The sequence below is a fragment of the Sturnira hondurensis genome, unplaced genomic scaffold (genome assembly GCF_014824575.4).
Source record: "Sturnira hondurensis isolate 20B ecotype Veracruz unplaced genomic scaffold, ASM1482457v3 Scaffold0001872, whole genome shotgun sequence".
In the NCBI taxonomy this organism is placed as follows: domain Eukaryota; kingdom Metazoa; phylum Chordata; class Mammalia; order Chiroptera; family Phyllostomidae; genus Sturnira; species Sturnira hondurensis.
The window spans coordinates 22932540-22956004 of record NW_028074503.1 but is presented as its reverse complement, the minus strand read 5'-3'; the positions used below and the strand labels follow the sequence as shown (position 1 = coordinate 22956004).

The 23465-nt window shown below is 50.9% G+C and overlaps 1 protein-coding gene across 2 annotated transcripts in view; it reads left to right on the top strand.

The window, feature by feature from the left end:
* Nucleotides 1-23465, top strand: part of ZBTB7C (zinc finger and BTB domain containing 7C) — a 299236-nt gene that overhangs the window by 73845 nt on the left and 201926 nt on the right. The window lies entirely within an intron of this gene.

Genomic DNA, 23465 nt, shown 5'->3' with positions numbered 1-23465 from the left:
CCCGAGTTGCCAAAAGGCTGGACATCCCTCTGGAGCATTGCATATGTTCTCTGGAACCAGTCCTGGCTGTGCGTCCCAACTGGGCTCAGAACGTGGCCACCTGCTCAGGGGCTGGGGCTGCGGTTCCCGAAGCTCTCTGAGCCTCAGAAGCTTCGTTAAAAGTGAAACTAATAATTTCTATCTTGTTGGGTAACTATCAGGACTAAATCAATGAACGAATAATTGCTCTGTGACATCTGATGTCAAGAAATAATCCTTTTTATTTTCCTAAATCAACTGAAAACCTGTTTGAGTTCCCCTCTTGGCTACGTTGGGTGAAATTTCCCAGCGGGTGTTTCTGGTGTTCCGTCTCTGTCCTTCTGCTGTATGAGAACTGTGGGGCTTCTCAGGTCAGGACAGACAGGGCGGGGGTGAGGCTTAGACGTGGCCCAGGGCAGTGGCAGCTGCCTGTGCCCCCCCCTCACCTAGACCTGGTCCTCTGGAGGAGCCAAGCGCTGTAGGCAGCGTGTGCCCCTCTGTCAGCTCTGCCGTGGGGAGCGTGGAACCTGCGGGCTCTCGTCTCCGAGGTATGGGCACCGCCAGGGCACTGTGCTCCTGCGGAGAGAGGGCTGTCTGCTCCTCAGACTTGTTGCCTAAGCCATCCTAACTGTCTTGGGATCCAGCCCAGGATCCTGCTCCCAAAGCTGCCTGTCCTTCAACCCTCTTTCTTCTGCCTCCCAGCCTCAGCCTTGGTAGTAAAGGTCCATCCTCACCTTACTTGACGCCTTTTTCTCCTTAGTCATAGAAATACAGGTAACTCCCCTTGAGGGCCAGGGAACCCATCATCACAGCACACTGCTGTTCTTTCTGGGGGTGGGGGAGTACATTCTTTATCATTCTGTAAGTGGCAGCTGCTCCAGTATGGCCCCCAACAGCAGCAGAAAACAGTAATCACTGCGCACATCTATTTGCATAGCACCCTGACGCCTGTAGCCGGCTCAGGGTTGGCACTCCGCAAAATCAAGCTCTCCTATGCCCAGCCTGTCTGAAGAATGAATTACATAATTTCTGCCTCCTGGGGTTTTTCTGAGACTCGAATGTGACAGGGTATGTGACAGTCCTTTGAAAAGTTATAAAATGTTATCTAGACTCTTAATTCCCTACCTGGGTGTGTTTTCTGGTCTGGGGACTTGGGTGATTCTTTTGGTGCCCTTCCACTCAGCAGCCCACGGCAGGCTGGCGCCCCCAGCACTGTCCCCTCACCAACAGACTCAGCCATGTGCTCCCTCCCACCAGGCGTTCCCCACGGGGCCAGTACCTCTGAATCAGCCGCTCATCTGTTCTCCTCCAAGAGAGGGAAGGGCCTGTATGTCAGTAGGTGGTAGCAGAATGTTGTCCTGTCATCTGAGTCTGGAATCGACCCAGATCATCATAGAAGGTCAGAACTCATCCTTCTGGGCCCAAGGGGAGTGACACAGCCATCTAAGGAAGTTCCACAGGTCCTTCTCTCTCACCTGGCTTGGGTTTAGTGAGGACTCCTTTTGAAGGAGGCTTGAAAGGCGTGTGTGCAGGGTCCAGTGTGGAACGAGCAGAGTAAGGAGGTAGAGGTTGGTGATGCAAAGCGGACTTAGGTGTCAGCCCTGCTGGAATCAGTACGAAGTCCACAGAATGAATAGATGTTCTCCAGGCTCGGGCGCTGAGATGGTGTTTTCAAGGTTGGGTCAACATTCCACGGTCAGTGGTCTGGGTCAGACCACTGTTGTGGTCTGCGGGTCCCTGTGCTGCTGCTTGTCTGGACAGAGGGTCTCCCCACCATTGGAGCAGCTGGCTCCCAACTCTTGTTGCCTCCCCTGAGGCTGAAACGCTTGAGGTTGTCATGAACCCCACAAGAGTCCTCCAAACTGGTATCATTATGACAACATCTATTTTAAAAGGTAATCTATGGCACATTTGGGTGACAACGAGGAGAGGGCTTTACAAAACCAAGCACATTTAGACAGATTTAATCCTGGCTGTTTCCAAGCTTGCTGTGTGACCCCATGCAGATCTCTCAGCTTCCCCAGGCCTTCATGTCCTCGCCTCTTAAGTGGGCACGAGAAACCATTGCAACGATGGAACCCTGTTCCTGGCTCTGCGTGCATTCATTTGAAAAGCAGGAGGCATTATGAAGCTTGTTCTCCAACTATTTGAGAGTATGATGTGGCGACACTTTCCTGGGCCAGTCTGCCTGTGTAGTTCTGTTCTTAGTCTATTGCTTTCTGGGGGCCCACGGAGGACAGCTTCTGACATGTCATCTTAAAATTTTGCAGCAGGGAGAGGCAGAAAGCCACATTGCCCTTGACTGACAACCTTTATATGAGTGCTGAACAAGTTTAATTTTTCATGATTTTGCTGATAAAAATAGTACCTGACTACAAACAAATACGTTTGTATTTTCCATCTCCTTAATTTGTTTCTAATTTGGGGGTTCTTATTAGCTTAAAATCATCTCACTGAAATGGTCCTGGGATGATAAAAAAAAATGTGAAAACCACAATCAATTCTAGAGCGACCGTACTATTTAATTATGCTGATTGGAGCGCTAGAGACCCCTGGCAAAATGAACCTCTCAGAATAAGCTTGATTTGTGTAATTTGGTTTTTAAACATTTTGGATGCATATTTATCATGTTGAACTACGTGTTCTTGTTCTCCTTGAGATTGCTACTCATGTCCTAAGAGATGGGTGGAGAAATCCGCAGGCTGAGACCCTGGGACTCCAGCTAAGCCCCTGGAGACACTGGTAGGCCCTGACCTGAAGGGAGCATCACATCCTCAGCTTCTCTGTCCATTTTCAAATGTCTTTTCTTTAAATAAAGAAAAAAGAAAAGATCACCTAGAGACTGCCTAGGAAAGGACAGGCTGGTAGAATTTTGGAGCTGGATGGCAGGAGAGTCTTCCACAAAATCATAGAAAATGGGCAAATCCTGGGTTGGCGATGGATCTAGAACCGAGTTCTAGAGCATGATAGGACTGTGGGGACACGAGGAGGACCTAGTCGGTCACAAAGACATGTGCCCCGCCATCCAAACCTGCAGACCAACATTAGCTTTGCCACCTGCAGTTGGACAACTAATTGCAACACAATAGGAAGGACACAGCACCGCCCATGAAGCTGAACCCGAATATGGTCAAGGCTGTAGATCCAGCTGCTGCTTTATGCAGTGACCATGGGAACATGTGAAACACCCTGGCAGAGGAGGCCGCCCCCAAATCCAGACCAAGAGGAGCTCCAAGCATCCTCCACAGGATGGTGCAGGAAATAATGGGGAGGTACAGGAGGAGTTGTCATAAATTAACAGAATCTTAAGAGACATACCAACCAAAGTCCTTCTGTGGGCTGGTGCGAATCCTGACTCCAGCCTACCTGCCTTGGAAGGACATAGTGGAGAGAATCAAGGGGGTTAGATGCAGGCTGGGTGTTTGATATTCAGGAATTATTGTTAAATTTTTTAGAATGTGTAATATCGTGGCAGCGTTGCATACTGAAGGATTTACAGATGACATGATATGATATCTGGGATTTTCTTTAAAGCACTTCAGAAGAAAGAGGGTAGGAGAAGCAAACACAGAATGTTGCCTGTTGTTGAAGCTGGTTTGGCAATTGGTGACAGGTCCATGAGGATTTATGGCGCTCTTTTATTTTCGTGTATTTGAAAATTCAATAATAAAAAGTAAAAAAAATAGTAATAAGAAGTGTCCTTACCAGCTGGCTGAGCCCTGAAATTTCACCATTGGAGCTTTATTCAGCTAGCTGGAGCCTTTCTTAGTCTGTAGTATACAGCCCCTCCAGGAAGCGTGGTCTACCATTTAGGAAAGTTGCATTGGGGAGTCTAAATTCCCTGTGCAAAGTGTCCCATGCACAGAAGGGTTCCAGGTGAGGAACGTTTGGAGACATTTGCATTGAACTGAGCTCAGTGGGCTTCTTCAGAGCCTTCCTTATGCTGGTATGCACTGTGCATCTTGGCTGGGAGTAGGCTGTAGCAATGCAGTGTTCCCTAAAACACGTGTCCGGTGCTTAAAGACATAGAAACCTCCAGTCTCTCCCCAGAAAATCTGAATGACAGCAGAAAGCTGGGTTCTAGGGCTGTTTTCATTTATTAACTGGTCACTGGGCAATCACTAAACCTTGTGAGCTTCAGTTTTCTTACCTGTAAAATGAGCTGAGTCTCACCTGCCACCTACCTTATAAGACCATGAAAGGGCTTCATACATTATAAAGCCCAAGAGCTCAGGTTGAGGTTGTGATTATTACTTGGTGTCACTTTCTGAAATGTGGTCTGCCATGTTTTCTGGGAAGCTCTTGGGTCTGGGTGCAGGTGTGGTCTGACATCATCCTGAGTACAAACTACTGTGGGCATCACATGTGCAGAAGATCCAAAAATGGTAAAAAACAAGTTTTCTGTCTCTGGGAGCTTGCGACAGAATCAGGGAGGTGAGAAGAAGAAGCAGTAATGGGGACCAGTGACGCCATCAGCCCTAGGGGTAATGAAAGGTTCAAGCTCAGAGGAAGGAGGATAGCTCTGAGCTGGGGTGGTCCTTGAAGGCCACCGGGAGGAGGTGGCACTTGACCTGGGTTTTGAGACCTGGGGGGGCTTTGGACAGGCCATCTCTTTTTGTTGGTCACGGGTCACTCAGTTGGAACACTTTCCTGCCTCCCGCCTCCACTCTCTCCCATTCCGCAGCTGAGCACATAAACCTTGTTTGGATTACAGTCTTATCTGACTGGGAGCCCAAGTCCTCCCCATCCGGAACTGGGGTCAGTGCTCCCCCTGCCCAGCCCTCCCAGCCTCTCCCCTCTCTGTCTCCACCCCTTGTTTCCATCTCTTCACCAGAGCTGAGATAGGCTGCGATTACTTAGCCTGTCCACACTCACTCGGTCCTGCCCTCTCTTTTACATTTGTAAAAATATATACATGAACCACAGAAACAAAGCAGTGCATTTAGACTCAGCGACACCTAAGCCTTCATTCGGAAATATTTATCATCACCATTAAATCATTCCTTAGGGCAGTGAGAGGAAACAACCTGAGTGGAAATCTTGAAAAAAGTGGGCAGCAGTTGCTTAAGTTAAGGTGAAGGGATTTGAGGTGCTCCGGGGAGCTGACTTGGTTTCTTGGGTGTGGAGAGCAGGTTGGGCGGCTCTGACTTCCCCTGCAAGGTGTGCACTTCAGGCTGAGTCAGGGGGCAGACGTGGGCACAGGGGCAGGCCTTGAGTGGTGCTGGCTTGACCCTGGCCCTGCCCTTCTGCCCTCTCAGATTCCTCCAGAGCGAGGAGGCTGGGAGGCCGGGCCACCGAGACCAGCCTGAGCCTCCTGCCCATCTGCGCTCCGTTTCCAGCCTCCTCCCGGCCAGAGGCTGACGTCGCAGCCTCCTCTTCCAGACCAGGCACAGGACTGTAAGCTTCCATATTTCAGAGAGGGCAGAAGAAAGACATTTTTGGCTCTTGTGCCTGGAATTATTTTCCATTTCCTCTCTCCTCTTGCGTTTAATTGAATTATACTTTTGAATAGGTAAAGAATTTATATCATTCAGAAGTCAAAATACACACAACGGTTTATACTCCAACTTCTCACTCTCACCTGTCCCCTTCTATCCCAGCCCCGGCCCCTGTTAGCCACTATAGGCACCATTTATATTACTTTTTGGTTTATTCTTCCAGTGTTTCTTTATGCTAAAATACAGAAATTTGAATATATATTCTTAGTGTACCACTTTACCATCCACAGAATAGCCTAATGTTTATTCTGCACTTTGCTTTTTTATTTTCTTAAATTTGTAAACTTGAAATATCTCCATATTAGTACCTAGGACATTGCCTGTTTTTAGTGGCTGTGTAGTATTCCACCGTGTGCAAGGACAGAGTTGTTTTTTAAACCAGTCTCCCAGAGAAACACTTGTCACGTTTAAAAACAAATCTGCAATCCCATGTCAGTCTGAGCTATTGTGTTGTGTGTGTGTGTGTGTGTGCGTTTCGAATGACCAACTGTCCCACATCTTTTCTAGAAGTGGGTCCAGTGTGCGTTATCTGTACGTAGATAAGTGAACAAGACCTGACCCCAGATTCCTGTGCCCTGTCCCCCTATCCTTCAGGTGACTGTCCCCCAGCCCCTTAGCCTCCAATAGTCACCAAAACGCCTGCCAGGATGCAATAATGTTCATTGCCTGCCTGGACTGTTGGAAATAGTCTCCACCCCTATTTCTGCCTCTGGTTTCAGTGACTCAAGAAGCCTGGGCCCTAGAGACGTGCAATGTCCAGAAAGTGTTGCTGGGGTCCTGAATGCAGGGGTGGACGCAGCTAGGCCTGGAGTAGTGAGATCTGCACCGAGAAGCTGGTGGCCCTGCTCAGGTCCCTGTCCTCGCCTGTGTCACACAGGTGAGCTAAGTGGCCTGAGATCCTTTCCCATCTTGACATTCAGTGGTTCTAGGCGCAACCGCATGGTGTGAAATACACTTTTAAAATCCCCAGGCCCTGGGTTGCAATTGAGTGTCAGTTTCTCAGGGAGGCGCCTTGTGCTGGTGTTTCTGCACCTCCCAGGTGGCCGGAGTGCTTTCTTAATGGGAAATCAGAGCTTCAGTGCAGCTGGCTTGGATATGGTGCTACAATGAGGCCCGTGTGCAGACTCCAGTTACTCATAGCACTTTCATTTGGCTACAGATTTGTGAAGTCCTTTCATTGCTAGTGCATGAAAAAGGGATATTTCACACGTTTCCCATTAGCACTGTGATTTAGCTTCTGAGTGAATAAGAATCAACGTAACAGCCAAATGCCATCCAAGAGCCCATTTATATTGTATTAGAGGCTGAGGCGACCCCACCTTTGACTGCAATCTCATCAGAGCAGATAAGGTAACAGTGCTACCAACCTACCTTGTCATTGTTCAGACTCCTTCCCCAGGGTGTGGCTGCCTGCACATTTGCCTTCTCTGGTCTGTCTGTCCCTGGGCAGGGTGTGTTCTAAGTCAGTGGTGTGGGGGCTCATGGTGCGCCTTCTCCTAGGAAAGAGGTCTTGGCATCTCTTCTCAGTGAATCAGTTAGTATGTTGTCCAGCACTGCGCCTCTCTAGCACAAGGTGCCCACTAGTAACTCCTGACCTTGGCCCCATACTTGGACCCTTCCTCCTGTGAACAGCACTCCGTCCACTCTGTCCACCAGGCCTCCGGCTTCAGCCTTACCTGTTCCCCTCTGCTCTGCATGTCAAATGTCACTTCTCCAGCCCCCTGTTACCATGCAGCCCAGATCACCCTCCCTTGGGCCAGCCAGCAGCCCCAAAGGTCCCCCTGTGTGTTCTCCTGTCCCCTTCCCCTCATCTTCACCCCACGCACTGGAGCTGCTGTGTCAATATGCTCACCTGGTCATGTCGCTCCTTACTTAAATCTGCCAGTGACCTCTTGTTGCTTCTGGTGTTTCTTGCCGGGGCCCGCCGGTCCTGCCCACCTCTCCAGACTCCTCCTGCACCATCTTCCCTGGGGTTCTAGAACCAGCAGCGCTCTTCCCCACCCCAGGCTGTGTGTGCCCTGCTCTCCCTTCGCATACAGGCTTCTGGGGTGGGGGGTCAACCCCCATGTGTCTGTCACAGCAGGAGGCGGTCCCTTCTCTGACCCTCTGGGCTGGGTCAGGCTCCCTGATGGCTCTTATCCTGGTTGTAAATAAACGTCCAACGGGCTGCTGAATATCTGCCTCCTCACTAGAGGGTAAATGCCACGTCTCATTGGCAGCTGGACCCTGGCACAGTGCTTGGATCGTAGTAGGAGCGTGTGGAATGGGACACCATGTACACAAGAGCCATCCTGCAGGGAGGGGCTGGCGGACACACGAGGTACAGGGCGCCCAGTGGACACTTTTATAGCAACAACATCAAATGACTGGCAGAGCCACGAACTGCAAGGGACTTCAGAGGCAGTCAGAGGCCCCAGCCCCTGTTTTAAGGTCGGGGTCCAGAGCTGTGGGTAAGCTAAGTCCATGGGCCCAGGGGTCACACTGCCTGCCTTCTTGTATGTTCTTAAGCAAGTTGCCTGACCTCTCTGAGCCTCCATTTCCTCCTTAGTAAAATAGGAGCAGTATTTTTTCTAGAAAAACGTGAGGATTAAGTGAGAAAATCTGTGGACGATGCTTAGCACAGTGGCAGCCCTAAGCACATATTGGCTGTTACTGTTGTTACAGAGGATGGCAATGAAGCCTGGACAGGCACGGCCTCCTGAGCCAGGCCACGCAGTCACAAGTGCACGGCACGTGTTCTGCTCTGGCCAAGGGACAGCACCGTGTCTCAGAAGCGCTGGCCGGCCCAGTCCTTACCCTCCATAGGTTCCCGGTGGTGGTGCTACAGCATAGTGGTTTCCAACAGGGGCGATTTCCCTTACCCCCTTTCCGGGGGACAGTTGGTGATGTCTGCAAACATGTTTTCATGTGACAGATTGGGGAGGTGGGACTCTGAGCATTTAGTGGGTAGAAGTAGGGATGCCACTGGACATCCTACAGTGCATGGGGCAGCTGTCCCTCCCTCCCCTGCCCCTGCACCCACCAACAAAGAAGCCCAAAATGTCAGCAGTGCCTAGGTTGAGAAATCCTACTAAGCCCACCAGAAACTGCTCTGGTGAAGGGCCCCCTCTCTGAAGGGCAGAAGGAAGTGCCTAGTAAGCCTCCATCCAGGGGAAATTACCTTTCTTATTCCTGGCTGAGCAAGGAAGGAAGCCTGGAGAAGGAACTTAGGGGCGGATGAGAGTCAAAGTAGCCTTTTGGAGCACAGAGAAAATTTAACACGGGCGGCCTGATCGATTTGCACGAGGTTTGGGAAACGCAGGTGATTTCTCTTGAGTGGTGTCTCTGTTGGAATCTTACAGGTACCGCTACCCACGTGGATTCCCCTTGTCATTTTTCCAAAGGGCCTTGGGCTCGGTTGGGATTTGGGGGCATTTATGTGGGGATGGGGCTCCTGGCTGGTGGGGTATTGCCTATGCCCTGCTACCCACCTGCCAGCGGCTGTGGGAGCAGGCTGCCCATTCAGGCTGCCCTTGGGAGGTGTGAGGACTCAGGGTAAGTGTAAATCACACTCCATCCGGTCCCCCCCATCCCCCAGCCCAGCAGCATTTTCACCTAGGAAGAGCCTAATAAAAATGCATTCCTGGAGGAGGAAGGGTGGGAGGCGCTGGGGAGGGGAGCCAGTCCAGTCTTGATTAAATGCATCTGAGCCGAAGGGCTTTTCTGGCCTCGGGGCCCCTGGAAGCGTGTGGTCCTGGATGGGAGCAGGGAAGCCAGACCAGGCCACGTGAGCAGTGGCTCTCAGCTCAGACTGCATACACGTTAGAATCGCCTGGAAGCGCTGAGAAAATTCCAGTGCCAGGCTGCACCCCCGACCTATTTACAGCAGTCTCTGGGGTGGGACGCAGACACAGGTCATTTTTCAGTTTCTTAGGGGATTTCCAGCCAAGACTGAGAACCAATGGTGAATGCTTCTCTGGGCTCCCTGGTGGTTGAGCCACATCAAGGTTTATAATGAGGGCGCCGGAGAACCCTGATGGGCTTTGGGGTAGGTTCCAGTCACAGGGCTGGCAAACCCTGGGTGCAGAAGGAACGTTGCCTGCTTGACCATGTAGCTGACCAGGGTTTCCGGTCAGGTTGGCTGCCAGAGGGTTGAGAGAAGAGCCTGAGGACCCAGGGGTGGAGGCTGCCCAGAGCCAGGGCCTGTGGTGCTGGGAGCACACTCCCTGCACCTGGCTGGGTGCTCTCCTGGTGACACAAGGGAGTGGACACCTGCGTAAACTGCTGTAGAGTTTACTGTAGATTTTGTTTCGTGGTTATTTGGACGCATATCTGGTCTTGCTGCCAGATTTGGGCACTTGTCACCTTGTTGCTGTTATCGCTCTGGTGCTAGTGGCCTCTTCTTTCACCTGGATTATTACAGCAGCCTTCTGACGGGTGTCCCAGGCTCTACCTCTGCCCCAACAGCAGGCTTGACAATGTGCCAGGTGGTTTCCCGCTTTGCTCAGAACCTTCCAGTGGCTCCCCACGTCACCCCAAGTCAAAGCCAAAGTCCTCAGAGTGGTTGGCCAGGCTCCCGGTGTCCCTGCTAACCTCCCCCACTGTCTCAGCCCGCTGCACCACAGCCGCGCTGGCTGCCTCCCTGTTCTCCAGGCTCTCTTGGCTCTCGGGGCCTTTGCCCGGCATTCCCTCTGCCTAGAAGCTCAGCCCTCAGAACCCTGCAAGCCCTCTCCTTCCTCTTCCTTAGGCCTTTGCTCGAATGTCACTTTTTCGGAGAGGTCTTCCCGGACCACCTGCTTCCTGTGTCCAGGAACTTCTGTCCTCTCCACAGTACTCACACTGACACTGTCTGTTTAGTTTTATGTCTGTCTCCCACAGGAGAACATGAGCCCCCCGAAGGGGGTGGTGGTTCATTCTATTACAATCCCCGGCGTAAACCCAGAGCTGGACGGTGTCTGGCCTGCAGTGGGTGCCCAGCATATTTGCTTCTGTTTCCCAGTTTGGGACTGGAGGTGCTTAGAACTGGTTTACTCACAATCTTTGACATTCTCTCCTGTGCTCCATGCACAGTCTGCTTTTATTTAATTATGTAATTATGTAGTTATTTTTATTAATGCTCATCACCCACAACAAACCTAGGATTTGACAAACCTACACCCAAACATGAGTTCCTGCATCAGGCCTCGCCCCTGCCGCCTGCCCACAGCAGGGCGGGGGGTGCGGGTCATTGTCCTCCACCCCCCTCATCACTCTCCTGTGTTCCCTTTACCTACTTGTATTGCATCCACATATTCCTAAAACGTGTATTTTCTTGTAGTTATTTGGAGCTTCGTACAAAGTCCACCGTGCTGTATGGGGTCTTCAGAGTGCTTTTCACATAATGTTGTTTTGTTAAGATCTACCTACGTTGCCGCATGTGCTGTGGCTCATTGCTTTTGATGACAAAAATACTGGTGGAACTTTACGCTCCCCAGTGCCCTGCCAGGTTCATAGCACAGCCAACATCTATTAACTGCTTCCTCTGCGCGAGGTGCTCCGCTGAGTGCTTTACGAGCCCCTCTTAACAGATGGGAAAACTGACATTCAGGAGGGGACCTACCAGCCTAAAGTCACACCCAGGTGGCCACAGGGATGGAAGCAGGACTTGAACTTGCACTGTGTGCCTGTAGAGGCTTTGCCCCTGCCACATGCCACACTGTCTCTCTGAATGAATGAATGAATGAATGACGAACGAACTCACGCGCAGACTTGCCAACACTGCCAGCCCTTTAGGAGCCTGCTGAATGACTCTAGTTACAGATCAAGGTTCACCACACCCACCCACCTGCATTTTGGAATCGCTTACAAATGTTTATTAATTGACAGAAAATGTATAGTAGGAGAAACATATCTTACCTTCCGTTGCTTGCCAAAATATGTCTGTCTGACCTTGTTTTTCTTTGTCTATCTTCTCTCTGTTAAAAAGTCAGTTGGGCCTTGTACTCACAGAGGCCAGAGCTCAGAAACCTACACCCACAGCCTGTGCTTTGGGCTTGGCTCCCAGGAGGGGAGGGGGTGGGAGCTCATGCCCTTGGCCTGTGGAAGGAAGAGTCCTGCTCAGGGCAGAGTTTATCTCCCTCACCACCAGGCCCAGGCTGACTGCAGGGCCTCACTCTGCAGAGCTGGGCATGCGGTGACCAGAGTGGGCAAGGGCTGACCCCTTCAGGGGCCCCTGGCCACCAGGAACATCTGCTCAGGGGTGAGACTCTTTTTGCACCAGCAATAAACAGAAGTGATGGAAAACAGGAGGGCTGGGCCTGGGATTGAGCAAACAATAGATGATGTTCCCAGAACAATTGCCCCTGCCCCAGGGGGTGTACACAGCTGGGCCTGGGTCAGGCAAATAAATGAACATGGCAATGACTCTGATCCCGAGCCCCATGCTGAGCTGCAGTGAGCCCGGTCTGACCACAGGGAGGATGGGGCCACGGAATTTACCAGTCCGAGGTGCAGAATGGTGTGAACACCATGCCGGCATTTGCCCAGGCCAGGAGCAGAGATGGTCTGGAAGGAGCTGATTGGGAGCCCCCTCACCGATCACTGGGGGAAGGAAGAGGAGCCTCTCTAGGAAGCCAGACACCTGAGAACAGAGAGCGTGGAGGAGGAGAAAGCTTCACCTGAACAGGGGATAAGGGTGCCACCGATGTATGGAGCAGGTAGTTCTAGACCAGTCTAGACAGTCGTGACATGTTCAGCTGGCTGGTATCAATAGGGGGCGGCAGAGAGCAGAAGACAAACAGCTGCACCTGCACTGGTACTGTTTACCTGGCCTCAGTTTCCCCTAAGCACCTGTGAGCCTGGAAGTCTTCAAGCTGGGTACATGTGGCATCGTAGAAAGAGGCAGGGCCTATTGCTAGTGTGTATGCACTTAAGTGAGGCCATGTGTGGGGGGCGTGTAAGGAGAGGAGGCAGAGAACCCTCCAGCAGAGGGGAAGGACTGATTGAGCTCAGAGTGAGCTTTCTCAGCCCTGGCTACAAACTGGAGTTGCCCTGGGGAACTTCCAAAAATGTTGAGGCCCCCAGCCTGCCCAGACTAATGGAAGCAGATCAGCACTGGGGACCCAGAAATCAGTCTGTTTTGAAGCCTCCGCAGATGATTCTTCTCTTCAGCCAGAATCGAGAGAGAACCCCTGGGACAGATGCTGCTGTGTGAACACCGGCTTCCCCTCATAGCTCTAGGACCTGGGGTGTTGACCGCTGTCTGCCTGTGATGATGGAAATGAGTCTCAAGTCAGAAATGATGATGTTGGTGCCTGCTTCCCCAAGGGCCTTAGCCTTGGCCAGGCATCTAGCTGAGGGCAGTATTTCAGCCAAAACTGCTGGAAGGGCAACATTTGTGGGTTGTCTTCTATGTTCTAGACACGTTCATGTTTATTAATTCACACAACAATCATTTGCAATGGATACACATGTCACCATTTTACAGAGTGAGTAACTGAGGCCCAGAGAGATCTGGCAGCTTGCTCAAGGTCACACCAGAGAACTCTGTCTCCCGGCTTTTCGTCATACCACAGTCACCTCCTTGCAGTTATGACCCGTGGCTTCCTCCGTGGGCTGGGGGTGGGGTCTGGGCTCCTCAGACACCCGTGCCCCGGCTTCAGTCAGCGCCTGTTCCTAAATCCACACATGGAAAAATCATTCTTTTCAAAGTCTCCTCCTCCCATGCCTCTCTTTCAACATCCTCTGTTTATTTTCCATGAAGACTTTTAGCAACATTCTTTGAAAATTACAATTCTACCCATCTGTGAGGAAGGGGGAACATGAGTAACGAGTACTCTGTCCAGGCCGGGCACAGGCACTGGGTGTCCTGGGTGGTGGGTGGTGGCAGTCGGGGGGTCTGAGTGCGAGAACGGGGGAGTTGTTGCTGGGCCTCTAGGGCTGGGCACTGGAAGGTGTGACCCTCCAGACGCAAGAGGAGTGGGGGCTATGGGAGCTGCTGGTCCTCCTGAGCCGGGCGGGGCTGTGGGCTTCCAGGTGCTCAAGTGGTCACGAAAGTCTACCCTCCACCCACAGGGCCTGCCTCCAGGCCTTGTCTGTGGGCCTTTCCATTTGCCACACTTGGGTAGGGGAGGGCCAGGAAACTAATTGTGCCCCCTGCAGTCAGAGCCTGGAGATTCTCTGGCCGGTGGATTGAGTGGGAGGCAGGGTCAAATGCAGTAGCTCTGCTGGAGAGGCCGATCCATCTGTGCCCATTAGGAGCTTCTGTTCCTTTCAGGAGTGTGGGATTTGGGGCTGAACACAGGTTCCAGTCTACTGCTTATCTCTCACTTGGTCTAAAATCAAAAAACTGAGGTCCAAAACAGGGGGTAGGTTCTTCGGGGTCCCAAGGTGGTTAAGAGGCAAAGCTTGGGGCTCCCGAGTACCAGGCTTGTGCTCTTTGCACTCAAACAGGGTGGGAGTGGGAGGAGGGGAAGAGGAGGAAATGGGATGACCTTGGACATCACGAGTCCTTGTGGGGAGGACCTTTACTCCATTGTGAAGCCAAGCCCACTGTCCCTGGGCTCGCCTTCCTCACCAAATCACAGAGAAACTCCAGTCATTTTCCTGTAGCCTGCTAGGCTACAGAACTACTAGGGTTTTGAACTTGCAAAAATCCATGAGTTCTGGGAGCCTAATGCAGTACTGGTGTGCCAATTTACCCCCCAACTTCCAGCTGTTGACAAATGCCAGGTGCATCTCTCTAGACCAACTCCCCAGGTACCTGCTTTATGCAGAAGTTGCAGTGTGCCCAGTGTCTGAATGCAACCAGCTTCTGCAAACACACACATTATGTCCCAACTCTAATTGGTGCTCTTGAAGGCATTCTCCAAGCAGATGATAATATGGGCTTTGACAGCTTGAAAAAGGACAGGAGAGGGCTGCCATGCCCACAGTCACCATGCCCTCCATGGAGGGCTTCTTTCATCCCAAGAAGCTGTGCAGACCCTAGGCGAAAAGGGGCACCTGAGGGGAAACCATAGCCATTAATAGCCCTGCTCCAGTCTCTTCTGCTGCCTGCCAATAACATCTGCCTGCCTGCCTGCCTGCCTGCCTGCTTGTGAAGTCCTAGGAGACTGGCTCATTAAAGATGAAAGCCAGGTTCAGGGCCAGCACCTCTGGAGGCCTGCATCCTGAACCCTTCTCCCAGCTGTCAGGGTCTCTGGGGGGGTGGCCTGGCCTTGTGAGCTCTTCCTGCTCTGCTCTCCAAGGAAGCTCAGCTGGAGACATCTTCTTGAAAGAGCTTTCTGGAAGGACTGGGTCTTGCACATGACCCAACACCAGTGCAGCCCATACCTGCCACCACCCATAATGCCCTGCACTAGCCCCAGCAGCTCTCGGTGCACTTGGCCATTGTTTGCAGTAACTCACCCACTTGTCTCCACTCTCCCCTTTTTCTAGGCTCCACTAGGTAGGGCTGCCAGATAAAACACAGGCTGCCCAGTTAAATCTGAATTTTGGATAAGCAATGAAAAAGATCACATATATATCCCAAATAATGCACAGGACATACTTACACTAAAAAAGTAATTTGTCATATATTTGAAATTCAGAAGTTGGTATCTTATATTTTTATTTGCTAAATCTGGCCACCTCACCCACAGAGAAGTCTCTCTACACAGGACTGGGCCCGAGAGAGGTGCTGTCTGTCTTCTGTGGCTCCTGTCTTCTGCAGCACTGGCTCTATTTACACAGCCCTGGAGACGGTAACGGATGCAGTTATGATTCGGCAGGACTGGGGTAGGCCTGAGACTCTGCATTTCTAACAAGTTTCCTGGCCAGTGCCACTGGTTGGAGGCCTGTACCTTAGGTAGCAGGGGAATAGAACAGTGACTACAGGCTGACTTTAGATGCACCAGGGCACGAGAAGGTGCGGGGGTGGTGAAAGGGACTTGAAAACCCTCCTGCCTGGGCTCACCCCACAATTCCGAGCTCATTTGTCTGGGGCGGGGCCCAAGCAGGGGACTTTTATTTTATTACATTTTTACTGTGGTAAAACCATGTAACAAACCTCGACATCTTAACCATTTGAAGTGTATCGTTTATAATGTGAAGTATATTCACAGTGCTGTGAAACAGGTCTCCAGCACTTTTCACCTTGGGAATCTGAAACTCTGCACCCACTGAACAACTCCCCTTTCCCGCCCCGCCCCCCGGCCCCTGGTGACCGCCATTCCACTTTCTGTTTCAAGGAATTTGAGTACTTCAGATAACTCATATTTAATCATACGGCATTTGTCTTTTTGTGTCTGGCGCATTTCACTTAGTATTATGTCCTCAAGGCCCGTCCATGCGGTGGCATGTGATAAAATTTCCTTCCGTTTTAGAGCCAAACACTATTCCATCGCATGGAAGGGCCCCATTTTGCTCACTCACTCGTCTGTTGACGGACACCTGGGCTGCTTTCACCTCTTGGCTACTGTGAATATGGATGTGCAAGTGTCTTTTGGAGCCCCTGCTTTCAGTGTTTGGGGGTGTTACTCAGAAATATAGTTCCTGGATCCTGAGGTGGTCCTGTTTGAAACCACCTACCATTTTCCTCAGGGCTTGCGCTATTTCACAGTCCCACTAGCGTGCCCGAGAGTTCCAATGTTGCCACGTCTTCTCCGCAGGTGATTCTCATTCCCAGGCAGGCTCGAGAACTCCTGCTCTAGGCTATTTCTTGGCCATTTTTCTCTACTCTTGCTGGCTTGTGCCTTCTGGGTTTTGCTAGGTACAGGGTGGGTCCATTTCATAATTTCAGGGGTTCCTGTATGTGAATGGTGCCCCCCAGAGCTGGGGACAGCTGGCCTGGGAAGCATTAAATTCACAGATTAAGTACTGTGTGATCTTTGGCCAGTCATGAAACCTCTCCGAGCTTCAGGTCCACCCTTACAAAAGGATGGGGGTATAGTATTAACTGTAGCAAAAGAAGGAGCAGATGACTCATGTATGTAAAAGCTTCCTGGATCTATAAACACTATAGGAATGTTACATGAGATGACAATGGAGACTAAGAGAAGAAACTACATGAAGTACCAGCACCTATGGTTGAGAAGGTTTAAACAAAATCAGTTGATACTGAGGACCCCTGCCCCATGGCATCGTGGAGGAGCGTGTCCACTCACCACTGCCCAGCATCAACCTAACACAGGGGTTATGCTGGGCACATGGCAGAGCCAGTGATTAACTGAGACATTGTCCCAGGAGCTAGGGACAGGTGAGCTCCCAGGGACAGGCACATGACATGACCAGAGCTGGCTCTTAGAGAGCAGTCACTGTGTGCCAGCCTCTTGGGTAAGCTGTTTGTTTCGTCCTCCCAGCACTGCCGTGAGGCGGGCGCTACCACTGTCTCTGCTCCTCTGACGAGGCGTGGAGAATTCAAGTAGCTTGCCCGAAGTTCCGTGGCTAGAAAGCAGCGGAGCTGGAATTTGAACCCAGACAGTCTGCCTCCAGCATCCAGGCTAGTAAACATGGTCCTTATAAATAAAGAGCCGCGTGGCTATTAAACCGTGATAAACAAGTCATCACTTGGATACTTGCTGGGTGCATAGAAAAGAGATGAAGCACAGAGGGCGACATGACTCATTGCGATGGTATGGGGTGACCAGTCATTAAATTCGCAGCATTAAATTTAGGCCAGGAGGGGGCCTGGGCCAACGTTCTGAGGCAAGGCCAGAGTTGGGCGGGGCGAGATGAACAAGTGTGCCGCTGCCTGGACTGCCCCTGGGAGATCCCATGGGCTGAGACAGGGAGTCTGAGTCTAGGCAGGGAAGGGGGCCAGCTGGCAGCAAGCCCCAGGAGAGGACTGGGGCTCTGGGATGCCGCTGAAGCCCTGACATGTGCACTGGAATGTCTCAATGCCTGAGAGCCCCTTTGGTGTCCCCTGATGAGGCTTGCAGTGGCTCCCTTGGGGGCAGGGGGTCAGACCTGGCCCCCCAGCGGAAGAAACCTTCAGGCTGTCCTTGAGAGATGGTTAGAAACTGGATGTGAAAATGGGGGCATCGGGGTGTCCTCAGCAGGCAGGTGAACGAACATCAGGGAACGTACAAGAGTCTTGCCCTAATCTGAAAAAATAACTCATTGGAGAAATTCAGGAATCAAAACAAGCTTGTTGGGAAGAAATATTTGACCTAAGCTGGCTGCCTTTTCTACTTGTGCTTATTTTACCAATGAAGAAGTATTAGAAGGAAGGCAGGTTTAAATGGAATTAAACTGTTACGGTACGTGCCTTTGGGATCCCTACTGCTCCCGGCCTTCCCTGTACGCGGTAACACCATTTGCTGTCAGGCATGTTTTAGTGTGAGTCCCTTCCAGCCACTGAACGGCAACTTTAGCCCTCATGTGTTTTCTCATGTGTTGTGTGGAGGTTGTCCTGGGCATGTAGGATATGCGGCGCCATCCCAGCCCCTCTCTCTTAGATGCCAGTAGCCCCCTCCCAGCTCCTGAGCTGGTGACAACCAAATAAGTCTCCAGAGATTGCCAGATATCCCCTGGGAGGCAAATTTGCCCATTAATGAGAACTGCCATAATAGTCCCTGGCTGCCTTTTAGGCAGAAAAGGCTATGTTCCCTTCATACATTGTTTGATTCATGGGTTTGGTAGATATTTACTGTGTGGCTGCTTGTGCTGGGCACAGGGAGATTCACTGGTGAGCCAGACAGGCCACGTGCCCTTGGCACCTCCCACCGCAGGAAGACCATGGGAGGAGAAAGAGTAGGCACCCACCCAACCCACCTTCAGGTGTGCTATGCTAGGCAAGCACATGGTGCTGTGGGAATACACAGAAGAGATGCTTAATCCTCCCCCATTTCTCACTGGAGGAGGCTGTGGTGGAGCTGGGAGGTGGTTAAAGATACCACAGGGTATCAGCCTGCAGGTGGCAGAAATGCCCCCCTCCCTGTGGTCGATTAAATGAATCTGGGAGCAGTTGTTCAAGGCTGCAAAGGATATAATTTACTGCCCAAATCAGCTGAAAAGATGTGCACAAATGTGTCACGCAGAGGGGCAGTTTGTGTTGACATTCGGAGCCAGGACCCTGCTGACATGTCTCCTAGGAAGACCAATAATGCAGGGGACAGGTGGGTTTATTAGGTCACCCTACAAAAGAATACCAGTGCTACCCTGCCAAGTGGGGAGTTCCCCGCCTCGGACTCGCCCGAGACCTTGCCAAAGCAGGAGGGGGAGGAGAAACCCATGGGCTTAGAGGCAGAAGGGCAGGGAAACGTGTCTGAAAAGAAACCTCAGAAAAGCTGTTTGGCTGCCCAGGCCCGTGGGCTCGGGTCAGAGCTTCCCTGGGCATGCTGAAATAGGGCAGCTCGCCTTCCTTTGGAGAGAAGAAGAGAAGAAAAGTCTTTCTCTCTCTGGCTTTTGTAAGCACTACGAAGGGAAGAAAGGCTCTGTGTCCCCACGCTGGCCTTTCTTTGGAAGTCTTGCACGTGGCTCTTTTTTCCACTTGAATCCGCACCTTACATTTCTGGTTTTAAAATCCAGACCTCCCTGAACAGCCTGGAAAACAGCAAGTGGAAGGAATGGCTTTCACTTGCTCGGAAGAAGTGGCAAGAAAGGGAAGCTCCCCGAAACCTAATAATAATGAATCAAATGCGATTTTAAAAAGACAGTGGTAATGACACATTGCAACCAATTTCTGAATGCCTGGTGTGTACCAGGCGCTTTTGTTGGCAACTCTTACCAGATCCATCTCATCGGCAGGCACCCAAAGTCTGACGTTGCCCGGATAGCATGTGGGGAAGCCAGGATTCAGATTTGTTCTGGGAAGAAATAAGGAAGATAAACATAACGGAGTGAGTTTTTCATAAGGCTGAATTTAACCTCTCTTATTAGGGTTGCCCTTTATTCTGAGATTCACATTCTTCCAATATTTTTGATAGTCAGGTACACTATCTTTTGATACTGTGGACACAGATGTTGGCAACATGAAAATTTGGTGCTCTGCCCCCTAAGAAATTTAGTTTACTGGTCTGTGAAGTTCCAAAATTTGGCAGCCCCTTTGGGAATGGGACGCTCAGGTCACATAGGCCCACCAGGAACAACCCTGGCTGCCACATTCTATCCTGAGTAGCCACTGTGCCCACCTCTGTGTGTTTCTACCTGTTTTACACTTTTGCTTAGGGTTGTGCATTTGTCAGAGAGGGAGGGTGAGGAGGAGAAAGCTGGAAAAATGATAAGTGACAACCCTTGGGGCAGCAGTGGTTTTCTAAGAAAAGATCGTAATTCCGTTGAAAATTGCTAGAGAAGAGAGTACAGTTCAAGTAGGCATATGCAAATCATATGCAAATCGCACATCACCCTCCTATTTCATAACCTGGATGTAGCCCTTGGGAAAATGCTAATGGAGACTAGTGGTCTCCCGCAAGCCTCCCTTGGTGATCTCCAGGAGTCTGGCCCTAATTAAAGAGCATTTTCCAGGCAGTGTGTGGCTCCAATGATCTTTATTTTAATAACTTTTTTCTCCCTTCCTCATCTCCACAGGCCTGTGGCCCAGGCTAAGAGGGCTCTCCTAATTCCATGGCAAATGGGGTAAGGGAAGTGGCTGGAGACCTGCCTGGAAAGTTGTAGAATCCTTAGGTAGACTTCACCTCTGCAGGGCTCCTGGGGCCCCTGGGGCCCCAGCCCAGCTGACTCTCAGAGAAGGGGCTGCTGAAAGCTTTCGTTCCCAAACTTGAGCAGGCATCAGAGTCACGTGGAAGGTTTGTTCCAACACAGCTTTCCGGGCCCCCACCGGAGTTACAGATTCTCAAGGTCTCAGGTGGGCTCGGGAACTGGCATTTCTGTTAAAGTTCCCCAGTGATGCTGAAGCTGCTGGTACAGGGACTGTAATTTGAGAACCACTGGCCTGGAATGTTCAAAGTGTGGTCCATTGGTTACTGTTGCCAGTCTGCTATAGAAATGAAGTACAGAAATCAGGAATGAACACTCGAAAATTTTACTGAAGTTCGACATTACCGCAGAATCCAAGCACACGGTTAGTTTTCTTTTTTTTTAATTGTTGTGATTACTTTTTCTTTAATTCATTCATATTGTCTTTTACAAAAGTATTGGTCTATGATGGTTCAGTAGTTTAAAAAAACAGCAAGTCTTTTGTCACAGATAGCAATTTGGTGACTCTGTCCTAGAGGGCCCAGCCACACAGCCAGAATTCGTGGCTGCCCCAGGCTGGCAGGAGGATTGGAGTGCCCGTCAAGAAGCAGGGGGGTGAGCTCTGGGCAGGCCAGGCATACAGTGGGCTGGCCCCAGAAGGTGGTTGGAAACATGTAGGGGGAGGGGAGGTAGTAGGTCATCACATGACTGCTGGGGTTGGCATTTAATGGCTGAGTGCCGGGCACAGGCACCACAAAAAATTGTTCTGCCTTAAATGCCAGTAGAACCTCTCTTGAGGAACAGTAGCTGGGGAAGGACGGAGCCAAGAAGCTGGCCTTACTCCAGACCCCCTGCCTTCTCTTGAAGGTGGGCATACTGGGGGCAGAGGGGGTGGAGTGGGGTGCACAAGTCAGAAGCAGCTTAACCAGAGTGCCCTTGTTTGTACATAATAATCTTGTGTGTGTGTGTTTGTGTGTGTGTATGGAGTTGCATGGTGACCTGGGTACCTTGTTGGCTCCTAATGAGTACCTCCTGCTTTATACAAAACCAGTATACAAAAGCTCCTAGGAAGCAAAGGGAAAGATTGGCAGGGGTAATGGGGATAATTCCTTTTAAACAGATTAATTGTAGGCAGCCCTGCTATGATAAAAAAAAAAAGTACCAAAAACATAGTTTATGCATGAGTTTCTAGGACAGCTATTTGCACACATAGGGATACTTATTCTACCAAGAAGGTGGCAGTCTTTAAAGGCGGGGTGATTTTAGGTCGTGTTATAAATTGTTTCAAGAGTCTAATGGTGATAAATACCATGATAAGCAGTTCTAGGTGGAAGGGAGCTGGCCTGAGCCTGGGATTTGGCAGCCTGTCTCATCGCCCACCCTCACGAGCCCCGGCCTAGGTGGCTCTTTTTTAGCTAGGAAAGGAAGTTCTGTGATTCTGACCTGCCATCTTTGTGGACAGTGTTTTGACATTTTATGGTGACAGTGTGAGAAATAATTAGTTGCCTTGTGCCTTTGGGCCTATGGGGAGGTCACTGGCTCTTCAAGCTCAGCATCAGAGAACCCACAGCCTGGAAGGGGGCTTCGCGTTGATCAACCTCTCATTATATAGCAGGGAAACTGAGACCCCGGAGGTCCCAAACTGGCCCCAAGTCGAGCTTGTGTTAGCCTATGGTTGGAGGCTTACCGTGCAATTAACGGGATTTGGAGCAAGTACAGGGACAGTAAAGCTCCTCATTTGTTCCTCGGGCCAGGCCCGAGATTCCTCAGGAGGGTGGAGTGGGAGGGCGGAGGGGAGGTGGTACAAAGGTGGCAGATAGTTGGCAAATCACCTCTCGCCGGGCCTGCTCCGGGGGCCGCCAGCTCCCATTTTTTATGTGCGTGCTTCAGTGATGCCGGTGCAGTCATGCAGATCTGTCCAATGTGCCCCACCTGATTTTTCTCTCTACGGCTAATTCTTGTCCGTTTCTAATGCTGGGCTCTAAAGAGCCCACTTTTCTGCTTTCTTTTTCAGTGAACACCGACTAGGATATCATAAAAATCAGCACTGTTCTGGGGAGGGGTGTGCCCGCCCCTTTCTGGTCTGGGGACAGCTGCCGAGTTTGAGCGGAACAGTCACTGACGGGGGAGAGGAGAGGAGAGCTGGTGTGTCATAGGAAAATCAACATGTCGAGTTTTTGCAGCTACATTGAATTCTATGTCAGAGCCAGATAACTGCCAGGCACCTGAATCCGGGACTGTTCATTAGTTCAGCAAATATTTATTGAGGGCCTGTGACTTCCCAGCCACTGTGCCACCTGGAAACGGAAGGTGGTGATGATTGCACAGGGGATGGGAATGTACTTAATGCCACCAAACTGCACACTGAAATATGGTTACATGGTAAAATTTATGTTGTGTGTACAGGGTGGGGCAAAAGTAGGTTTGCAGTTGTTCATATGGAAAATAATGCAATAACTAATAATTAATACAAGGATAAACTCTGTTTTGCGTACTTGCAACTATAGATCTACTTTTTGTTCCACCCTGTATTTTACTGAGAGACAGTGGGAAGGAGGGAGAAACAGAGAGAGAGAGAGAGAGAGAAACAGAATAAGGTTCCTGCTTCAGGAAGTAGCTGATATTCTGGAACCACTCCCCCCATATCCAACTGTGGCCTGAACAAGGGGGTTCGTGGCCCCCATGGTAGAGATTGTCAGGAGCCCACAGAGGCCTGGGGCAGCCAGGGCGGGCCGGGGCCAGGGTTCCCGGCAGGCACTGCCTGTCTGCCTGCCCACTAAAGGAGATATCTGTGCATCAGAGGGCGATGACTATCTGTAGACAATTTCTCACTTAAATGTGATTTCTGAGACTTCGCCAGCATAGGGGCAATGCTCAGGTTTGAATTTCTGTGTGGAACTACTGTTTGTTCACAGAAATTTTAAGTGGCAGAAGCCTTGGGCTGCAAGCACGGTGACCCCCAGAGCTCAGGCTCTGGCTTTTGTCTGTCTGGGATGTGCTCCTGAGAGTTTCTCTTTCAAAAAGGCCGGTGAGCTGAGGCTACATAGCTTAAGGCTTGGCTCTCCTCACACTTCCTGTGGGTCAGTCATTCATGCTCGTGCCACTGGTGGGGCTGAGGGGAGCCTGGGCCAGTGACTTCAGCTTTCTGAGCCTCAGTTTCTCCATCTGTGCCAAGCCCTGAGATTCTGAGCCCATGGGATGGAGGGGTGTGGAAAGCATTTAGCCCCTGACCTGGCCTGCTGCATCTCTCCGGAACTGTCAGCTCTGAGCCCGGCTGTGCATTGGGCGTTAGTGTGGCCTATCTTACAGTGAACACTGTGGTAGGATTTAACAGTTTCCCTACACCGATAGCCTCTCCATTTGGGTTACTTAGCA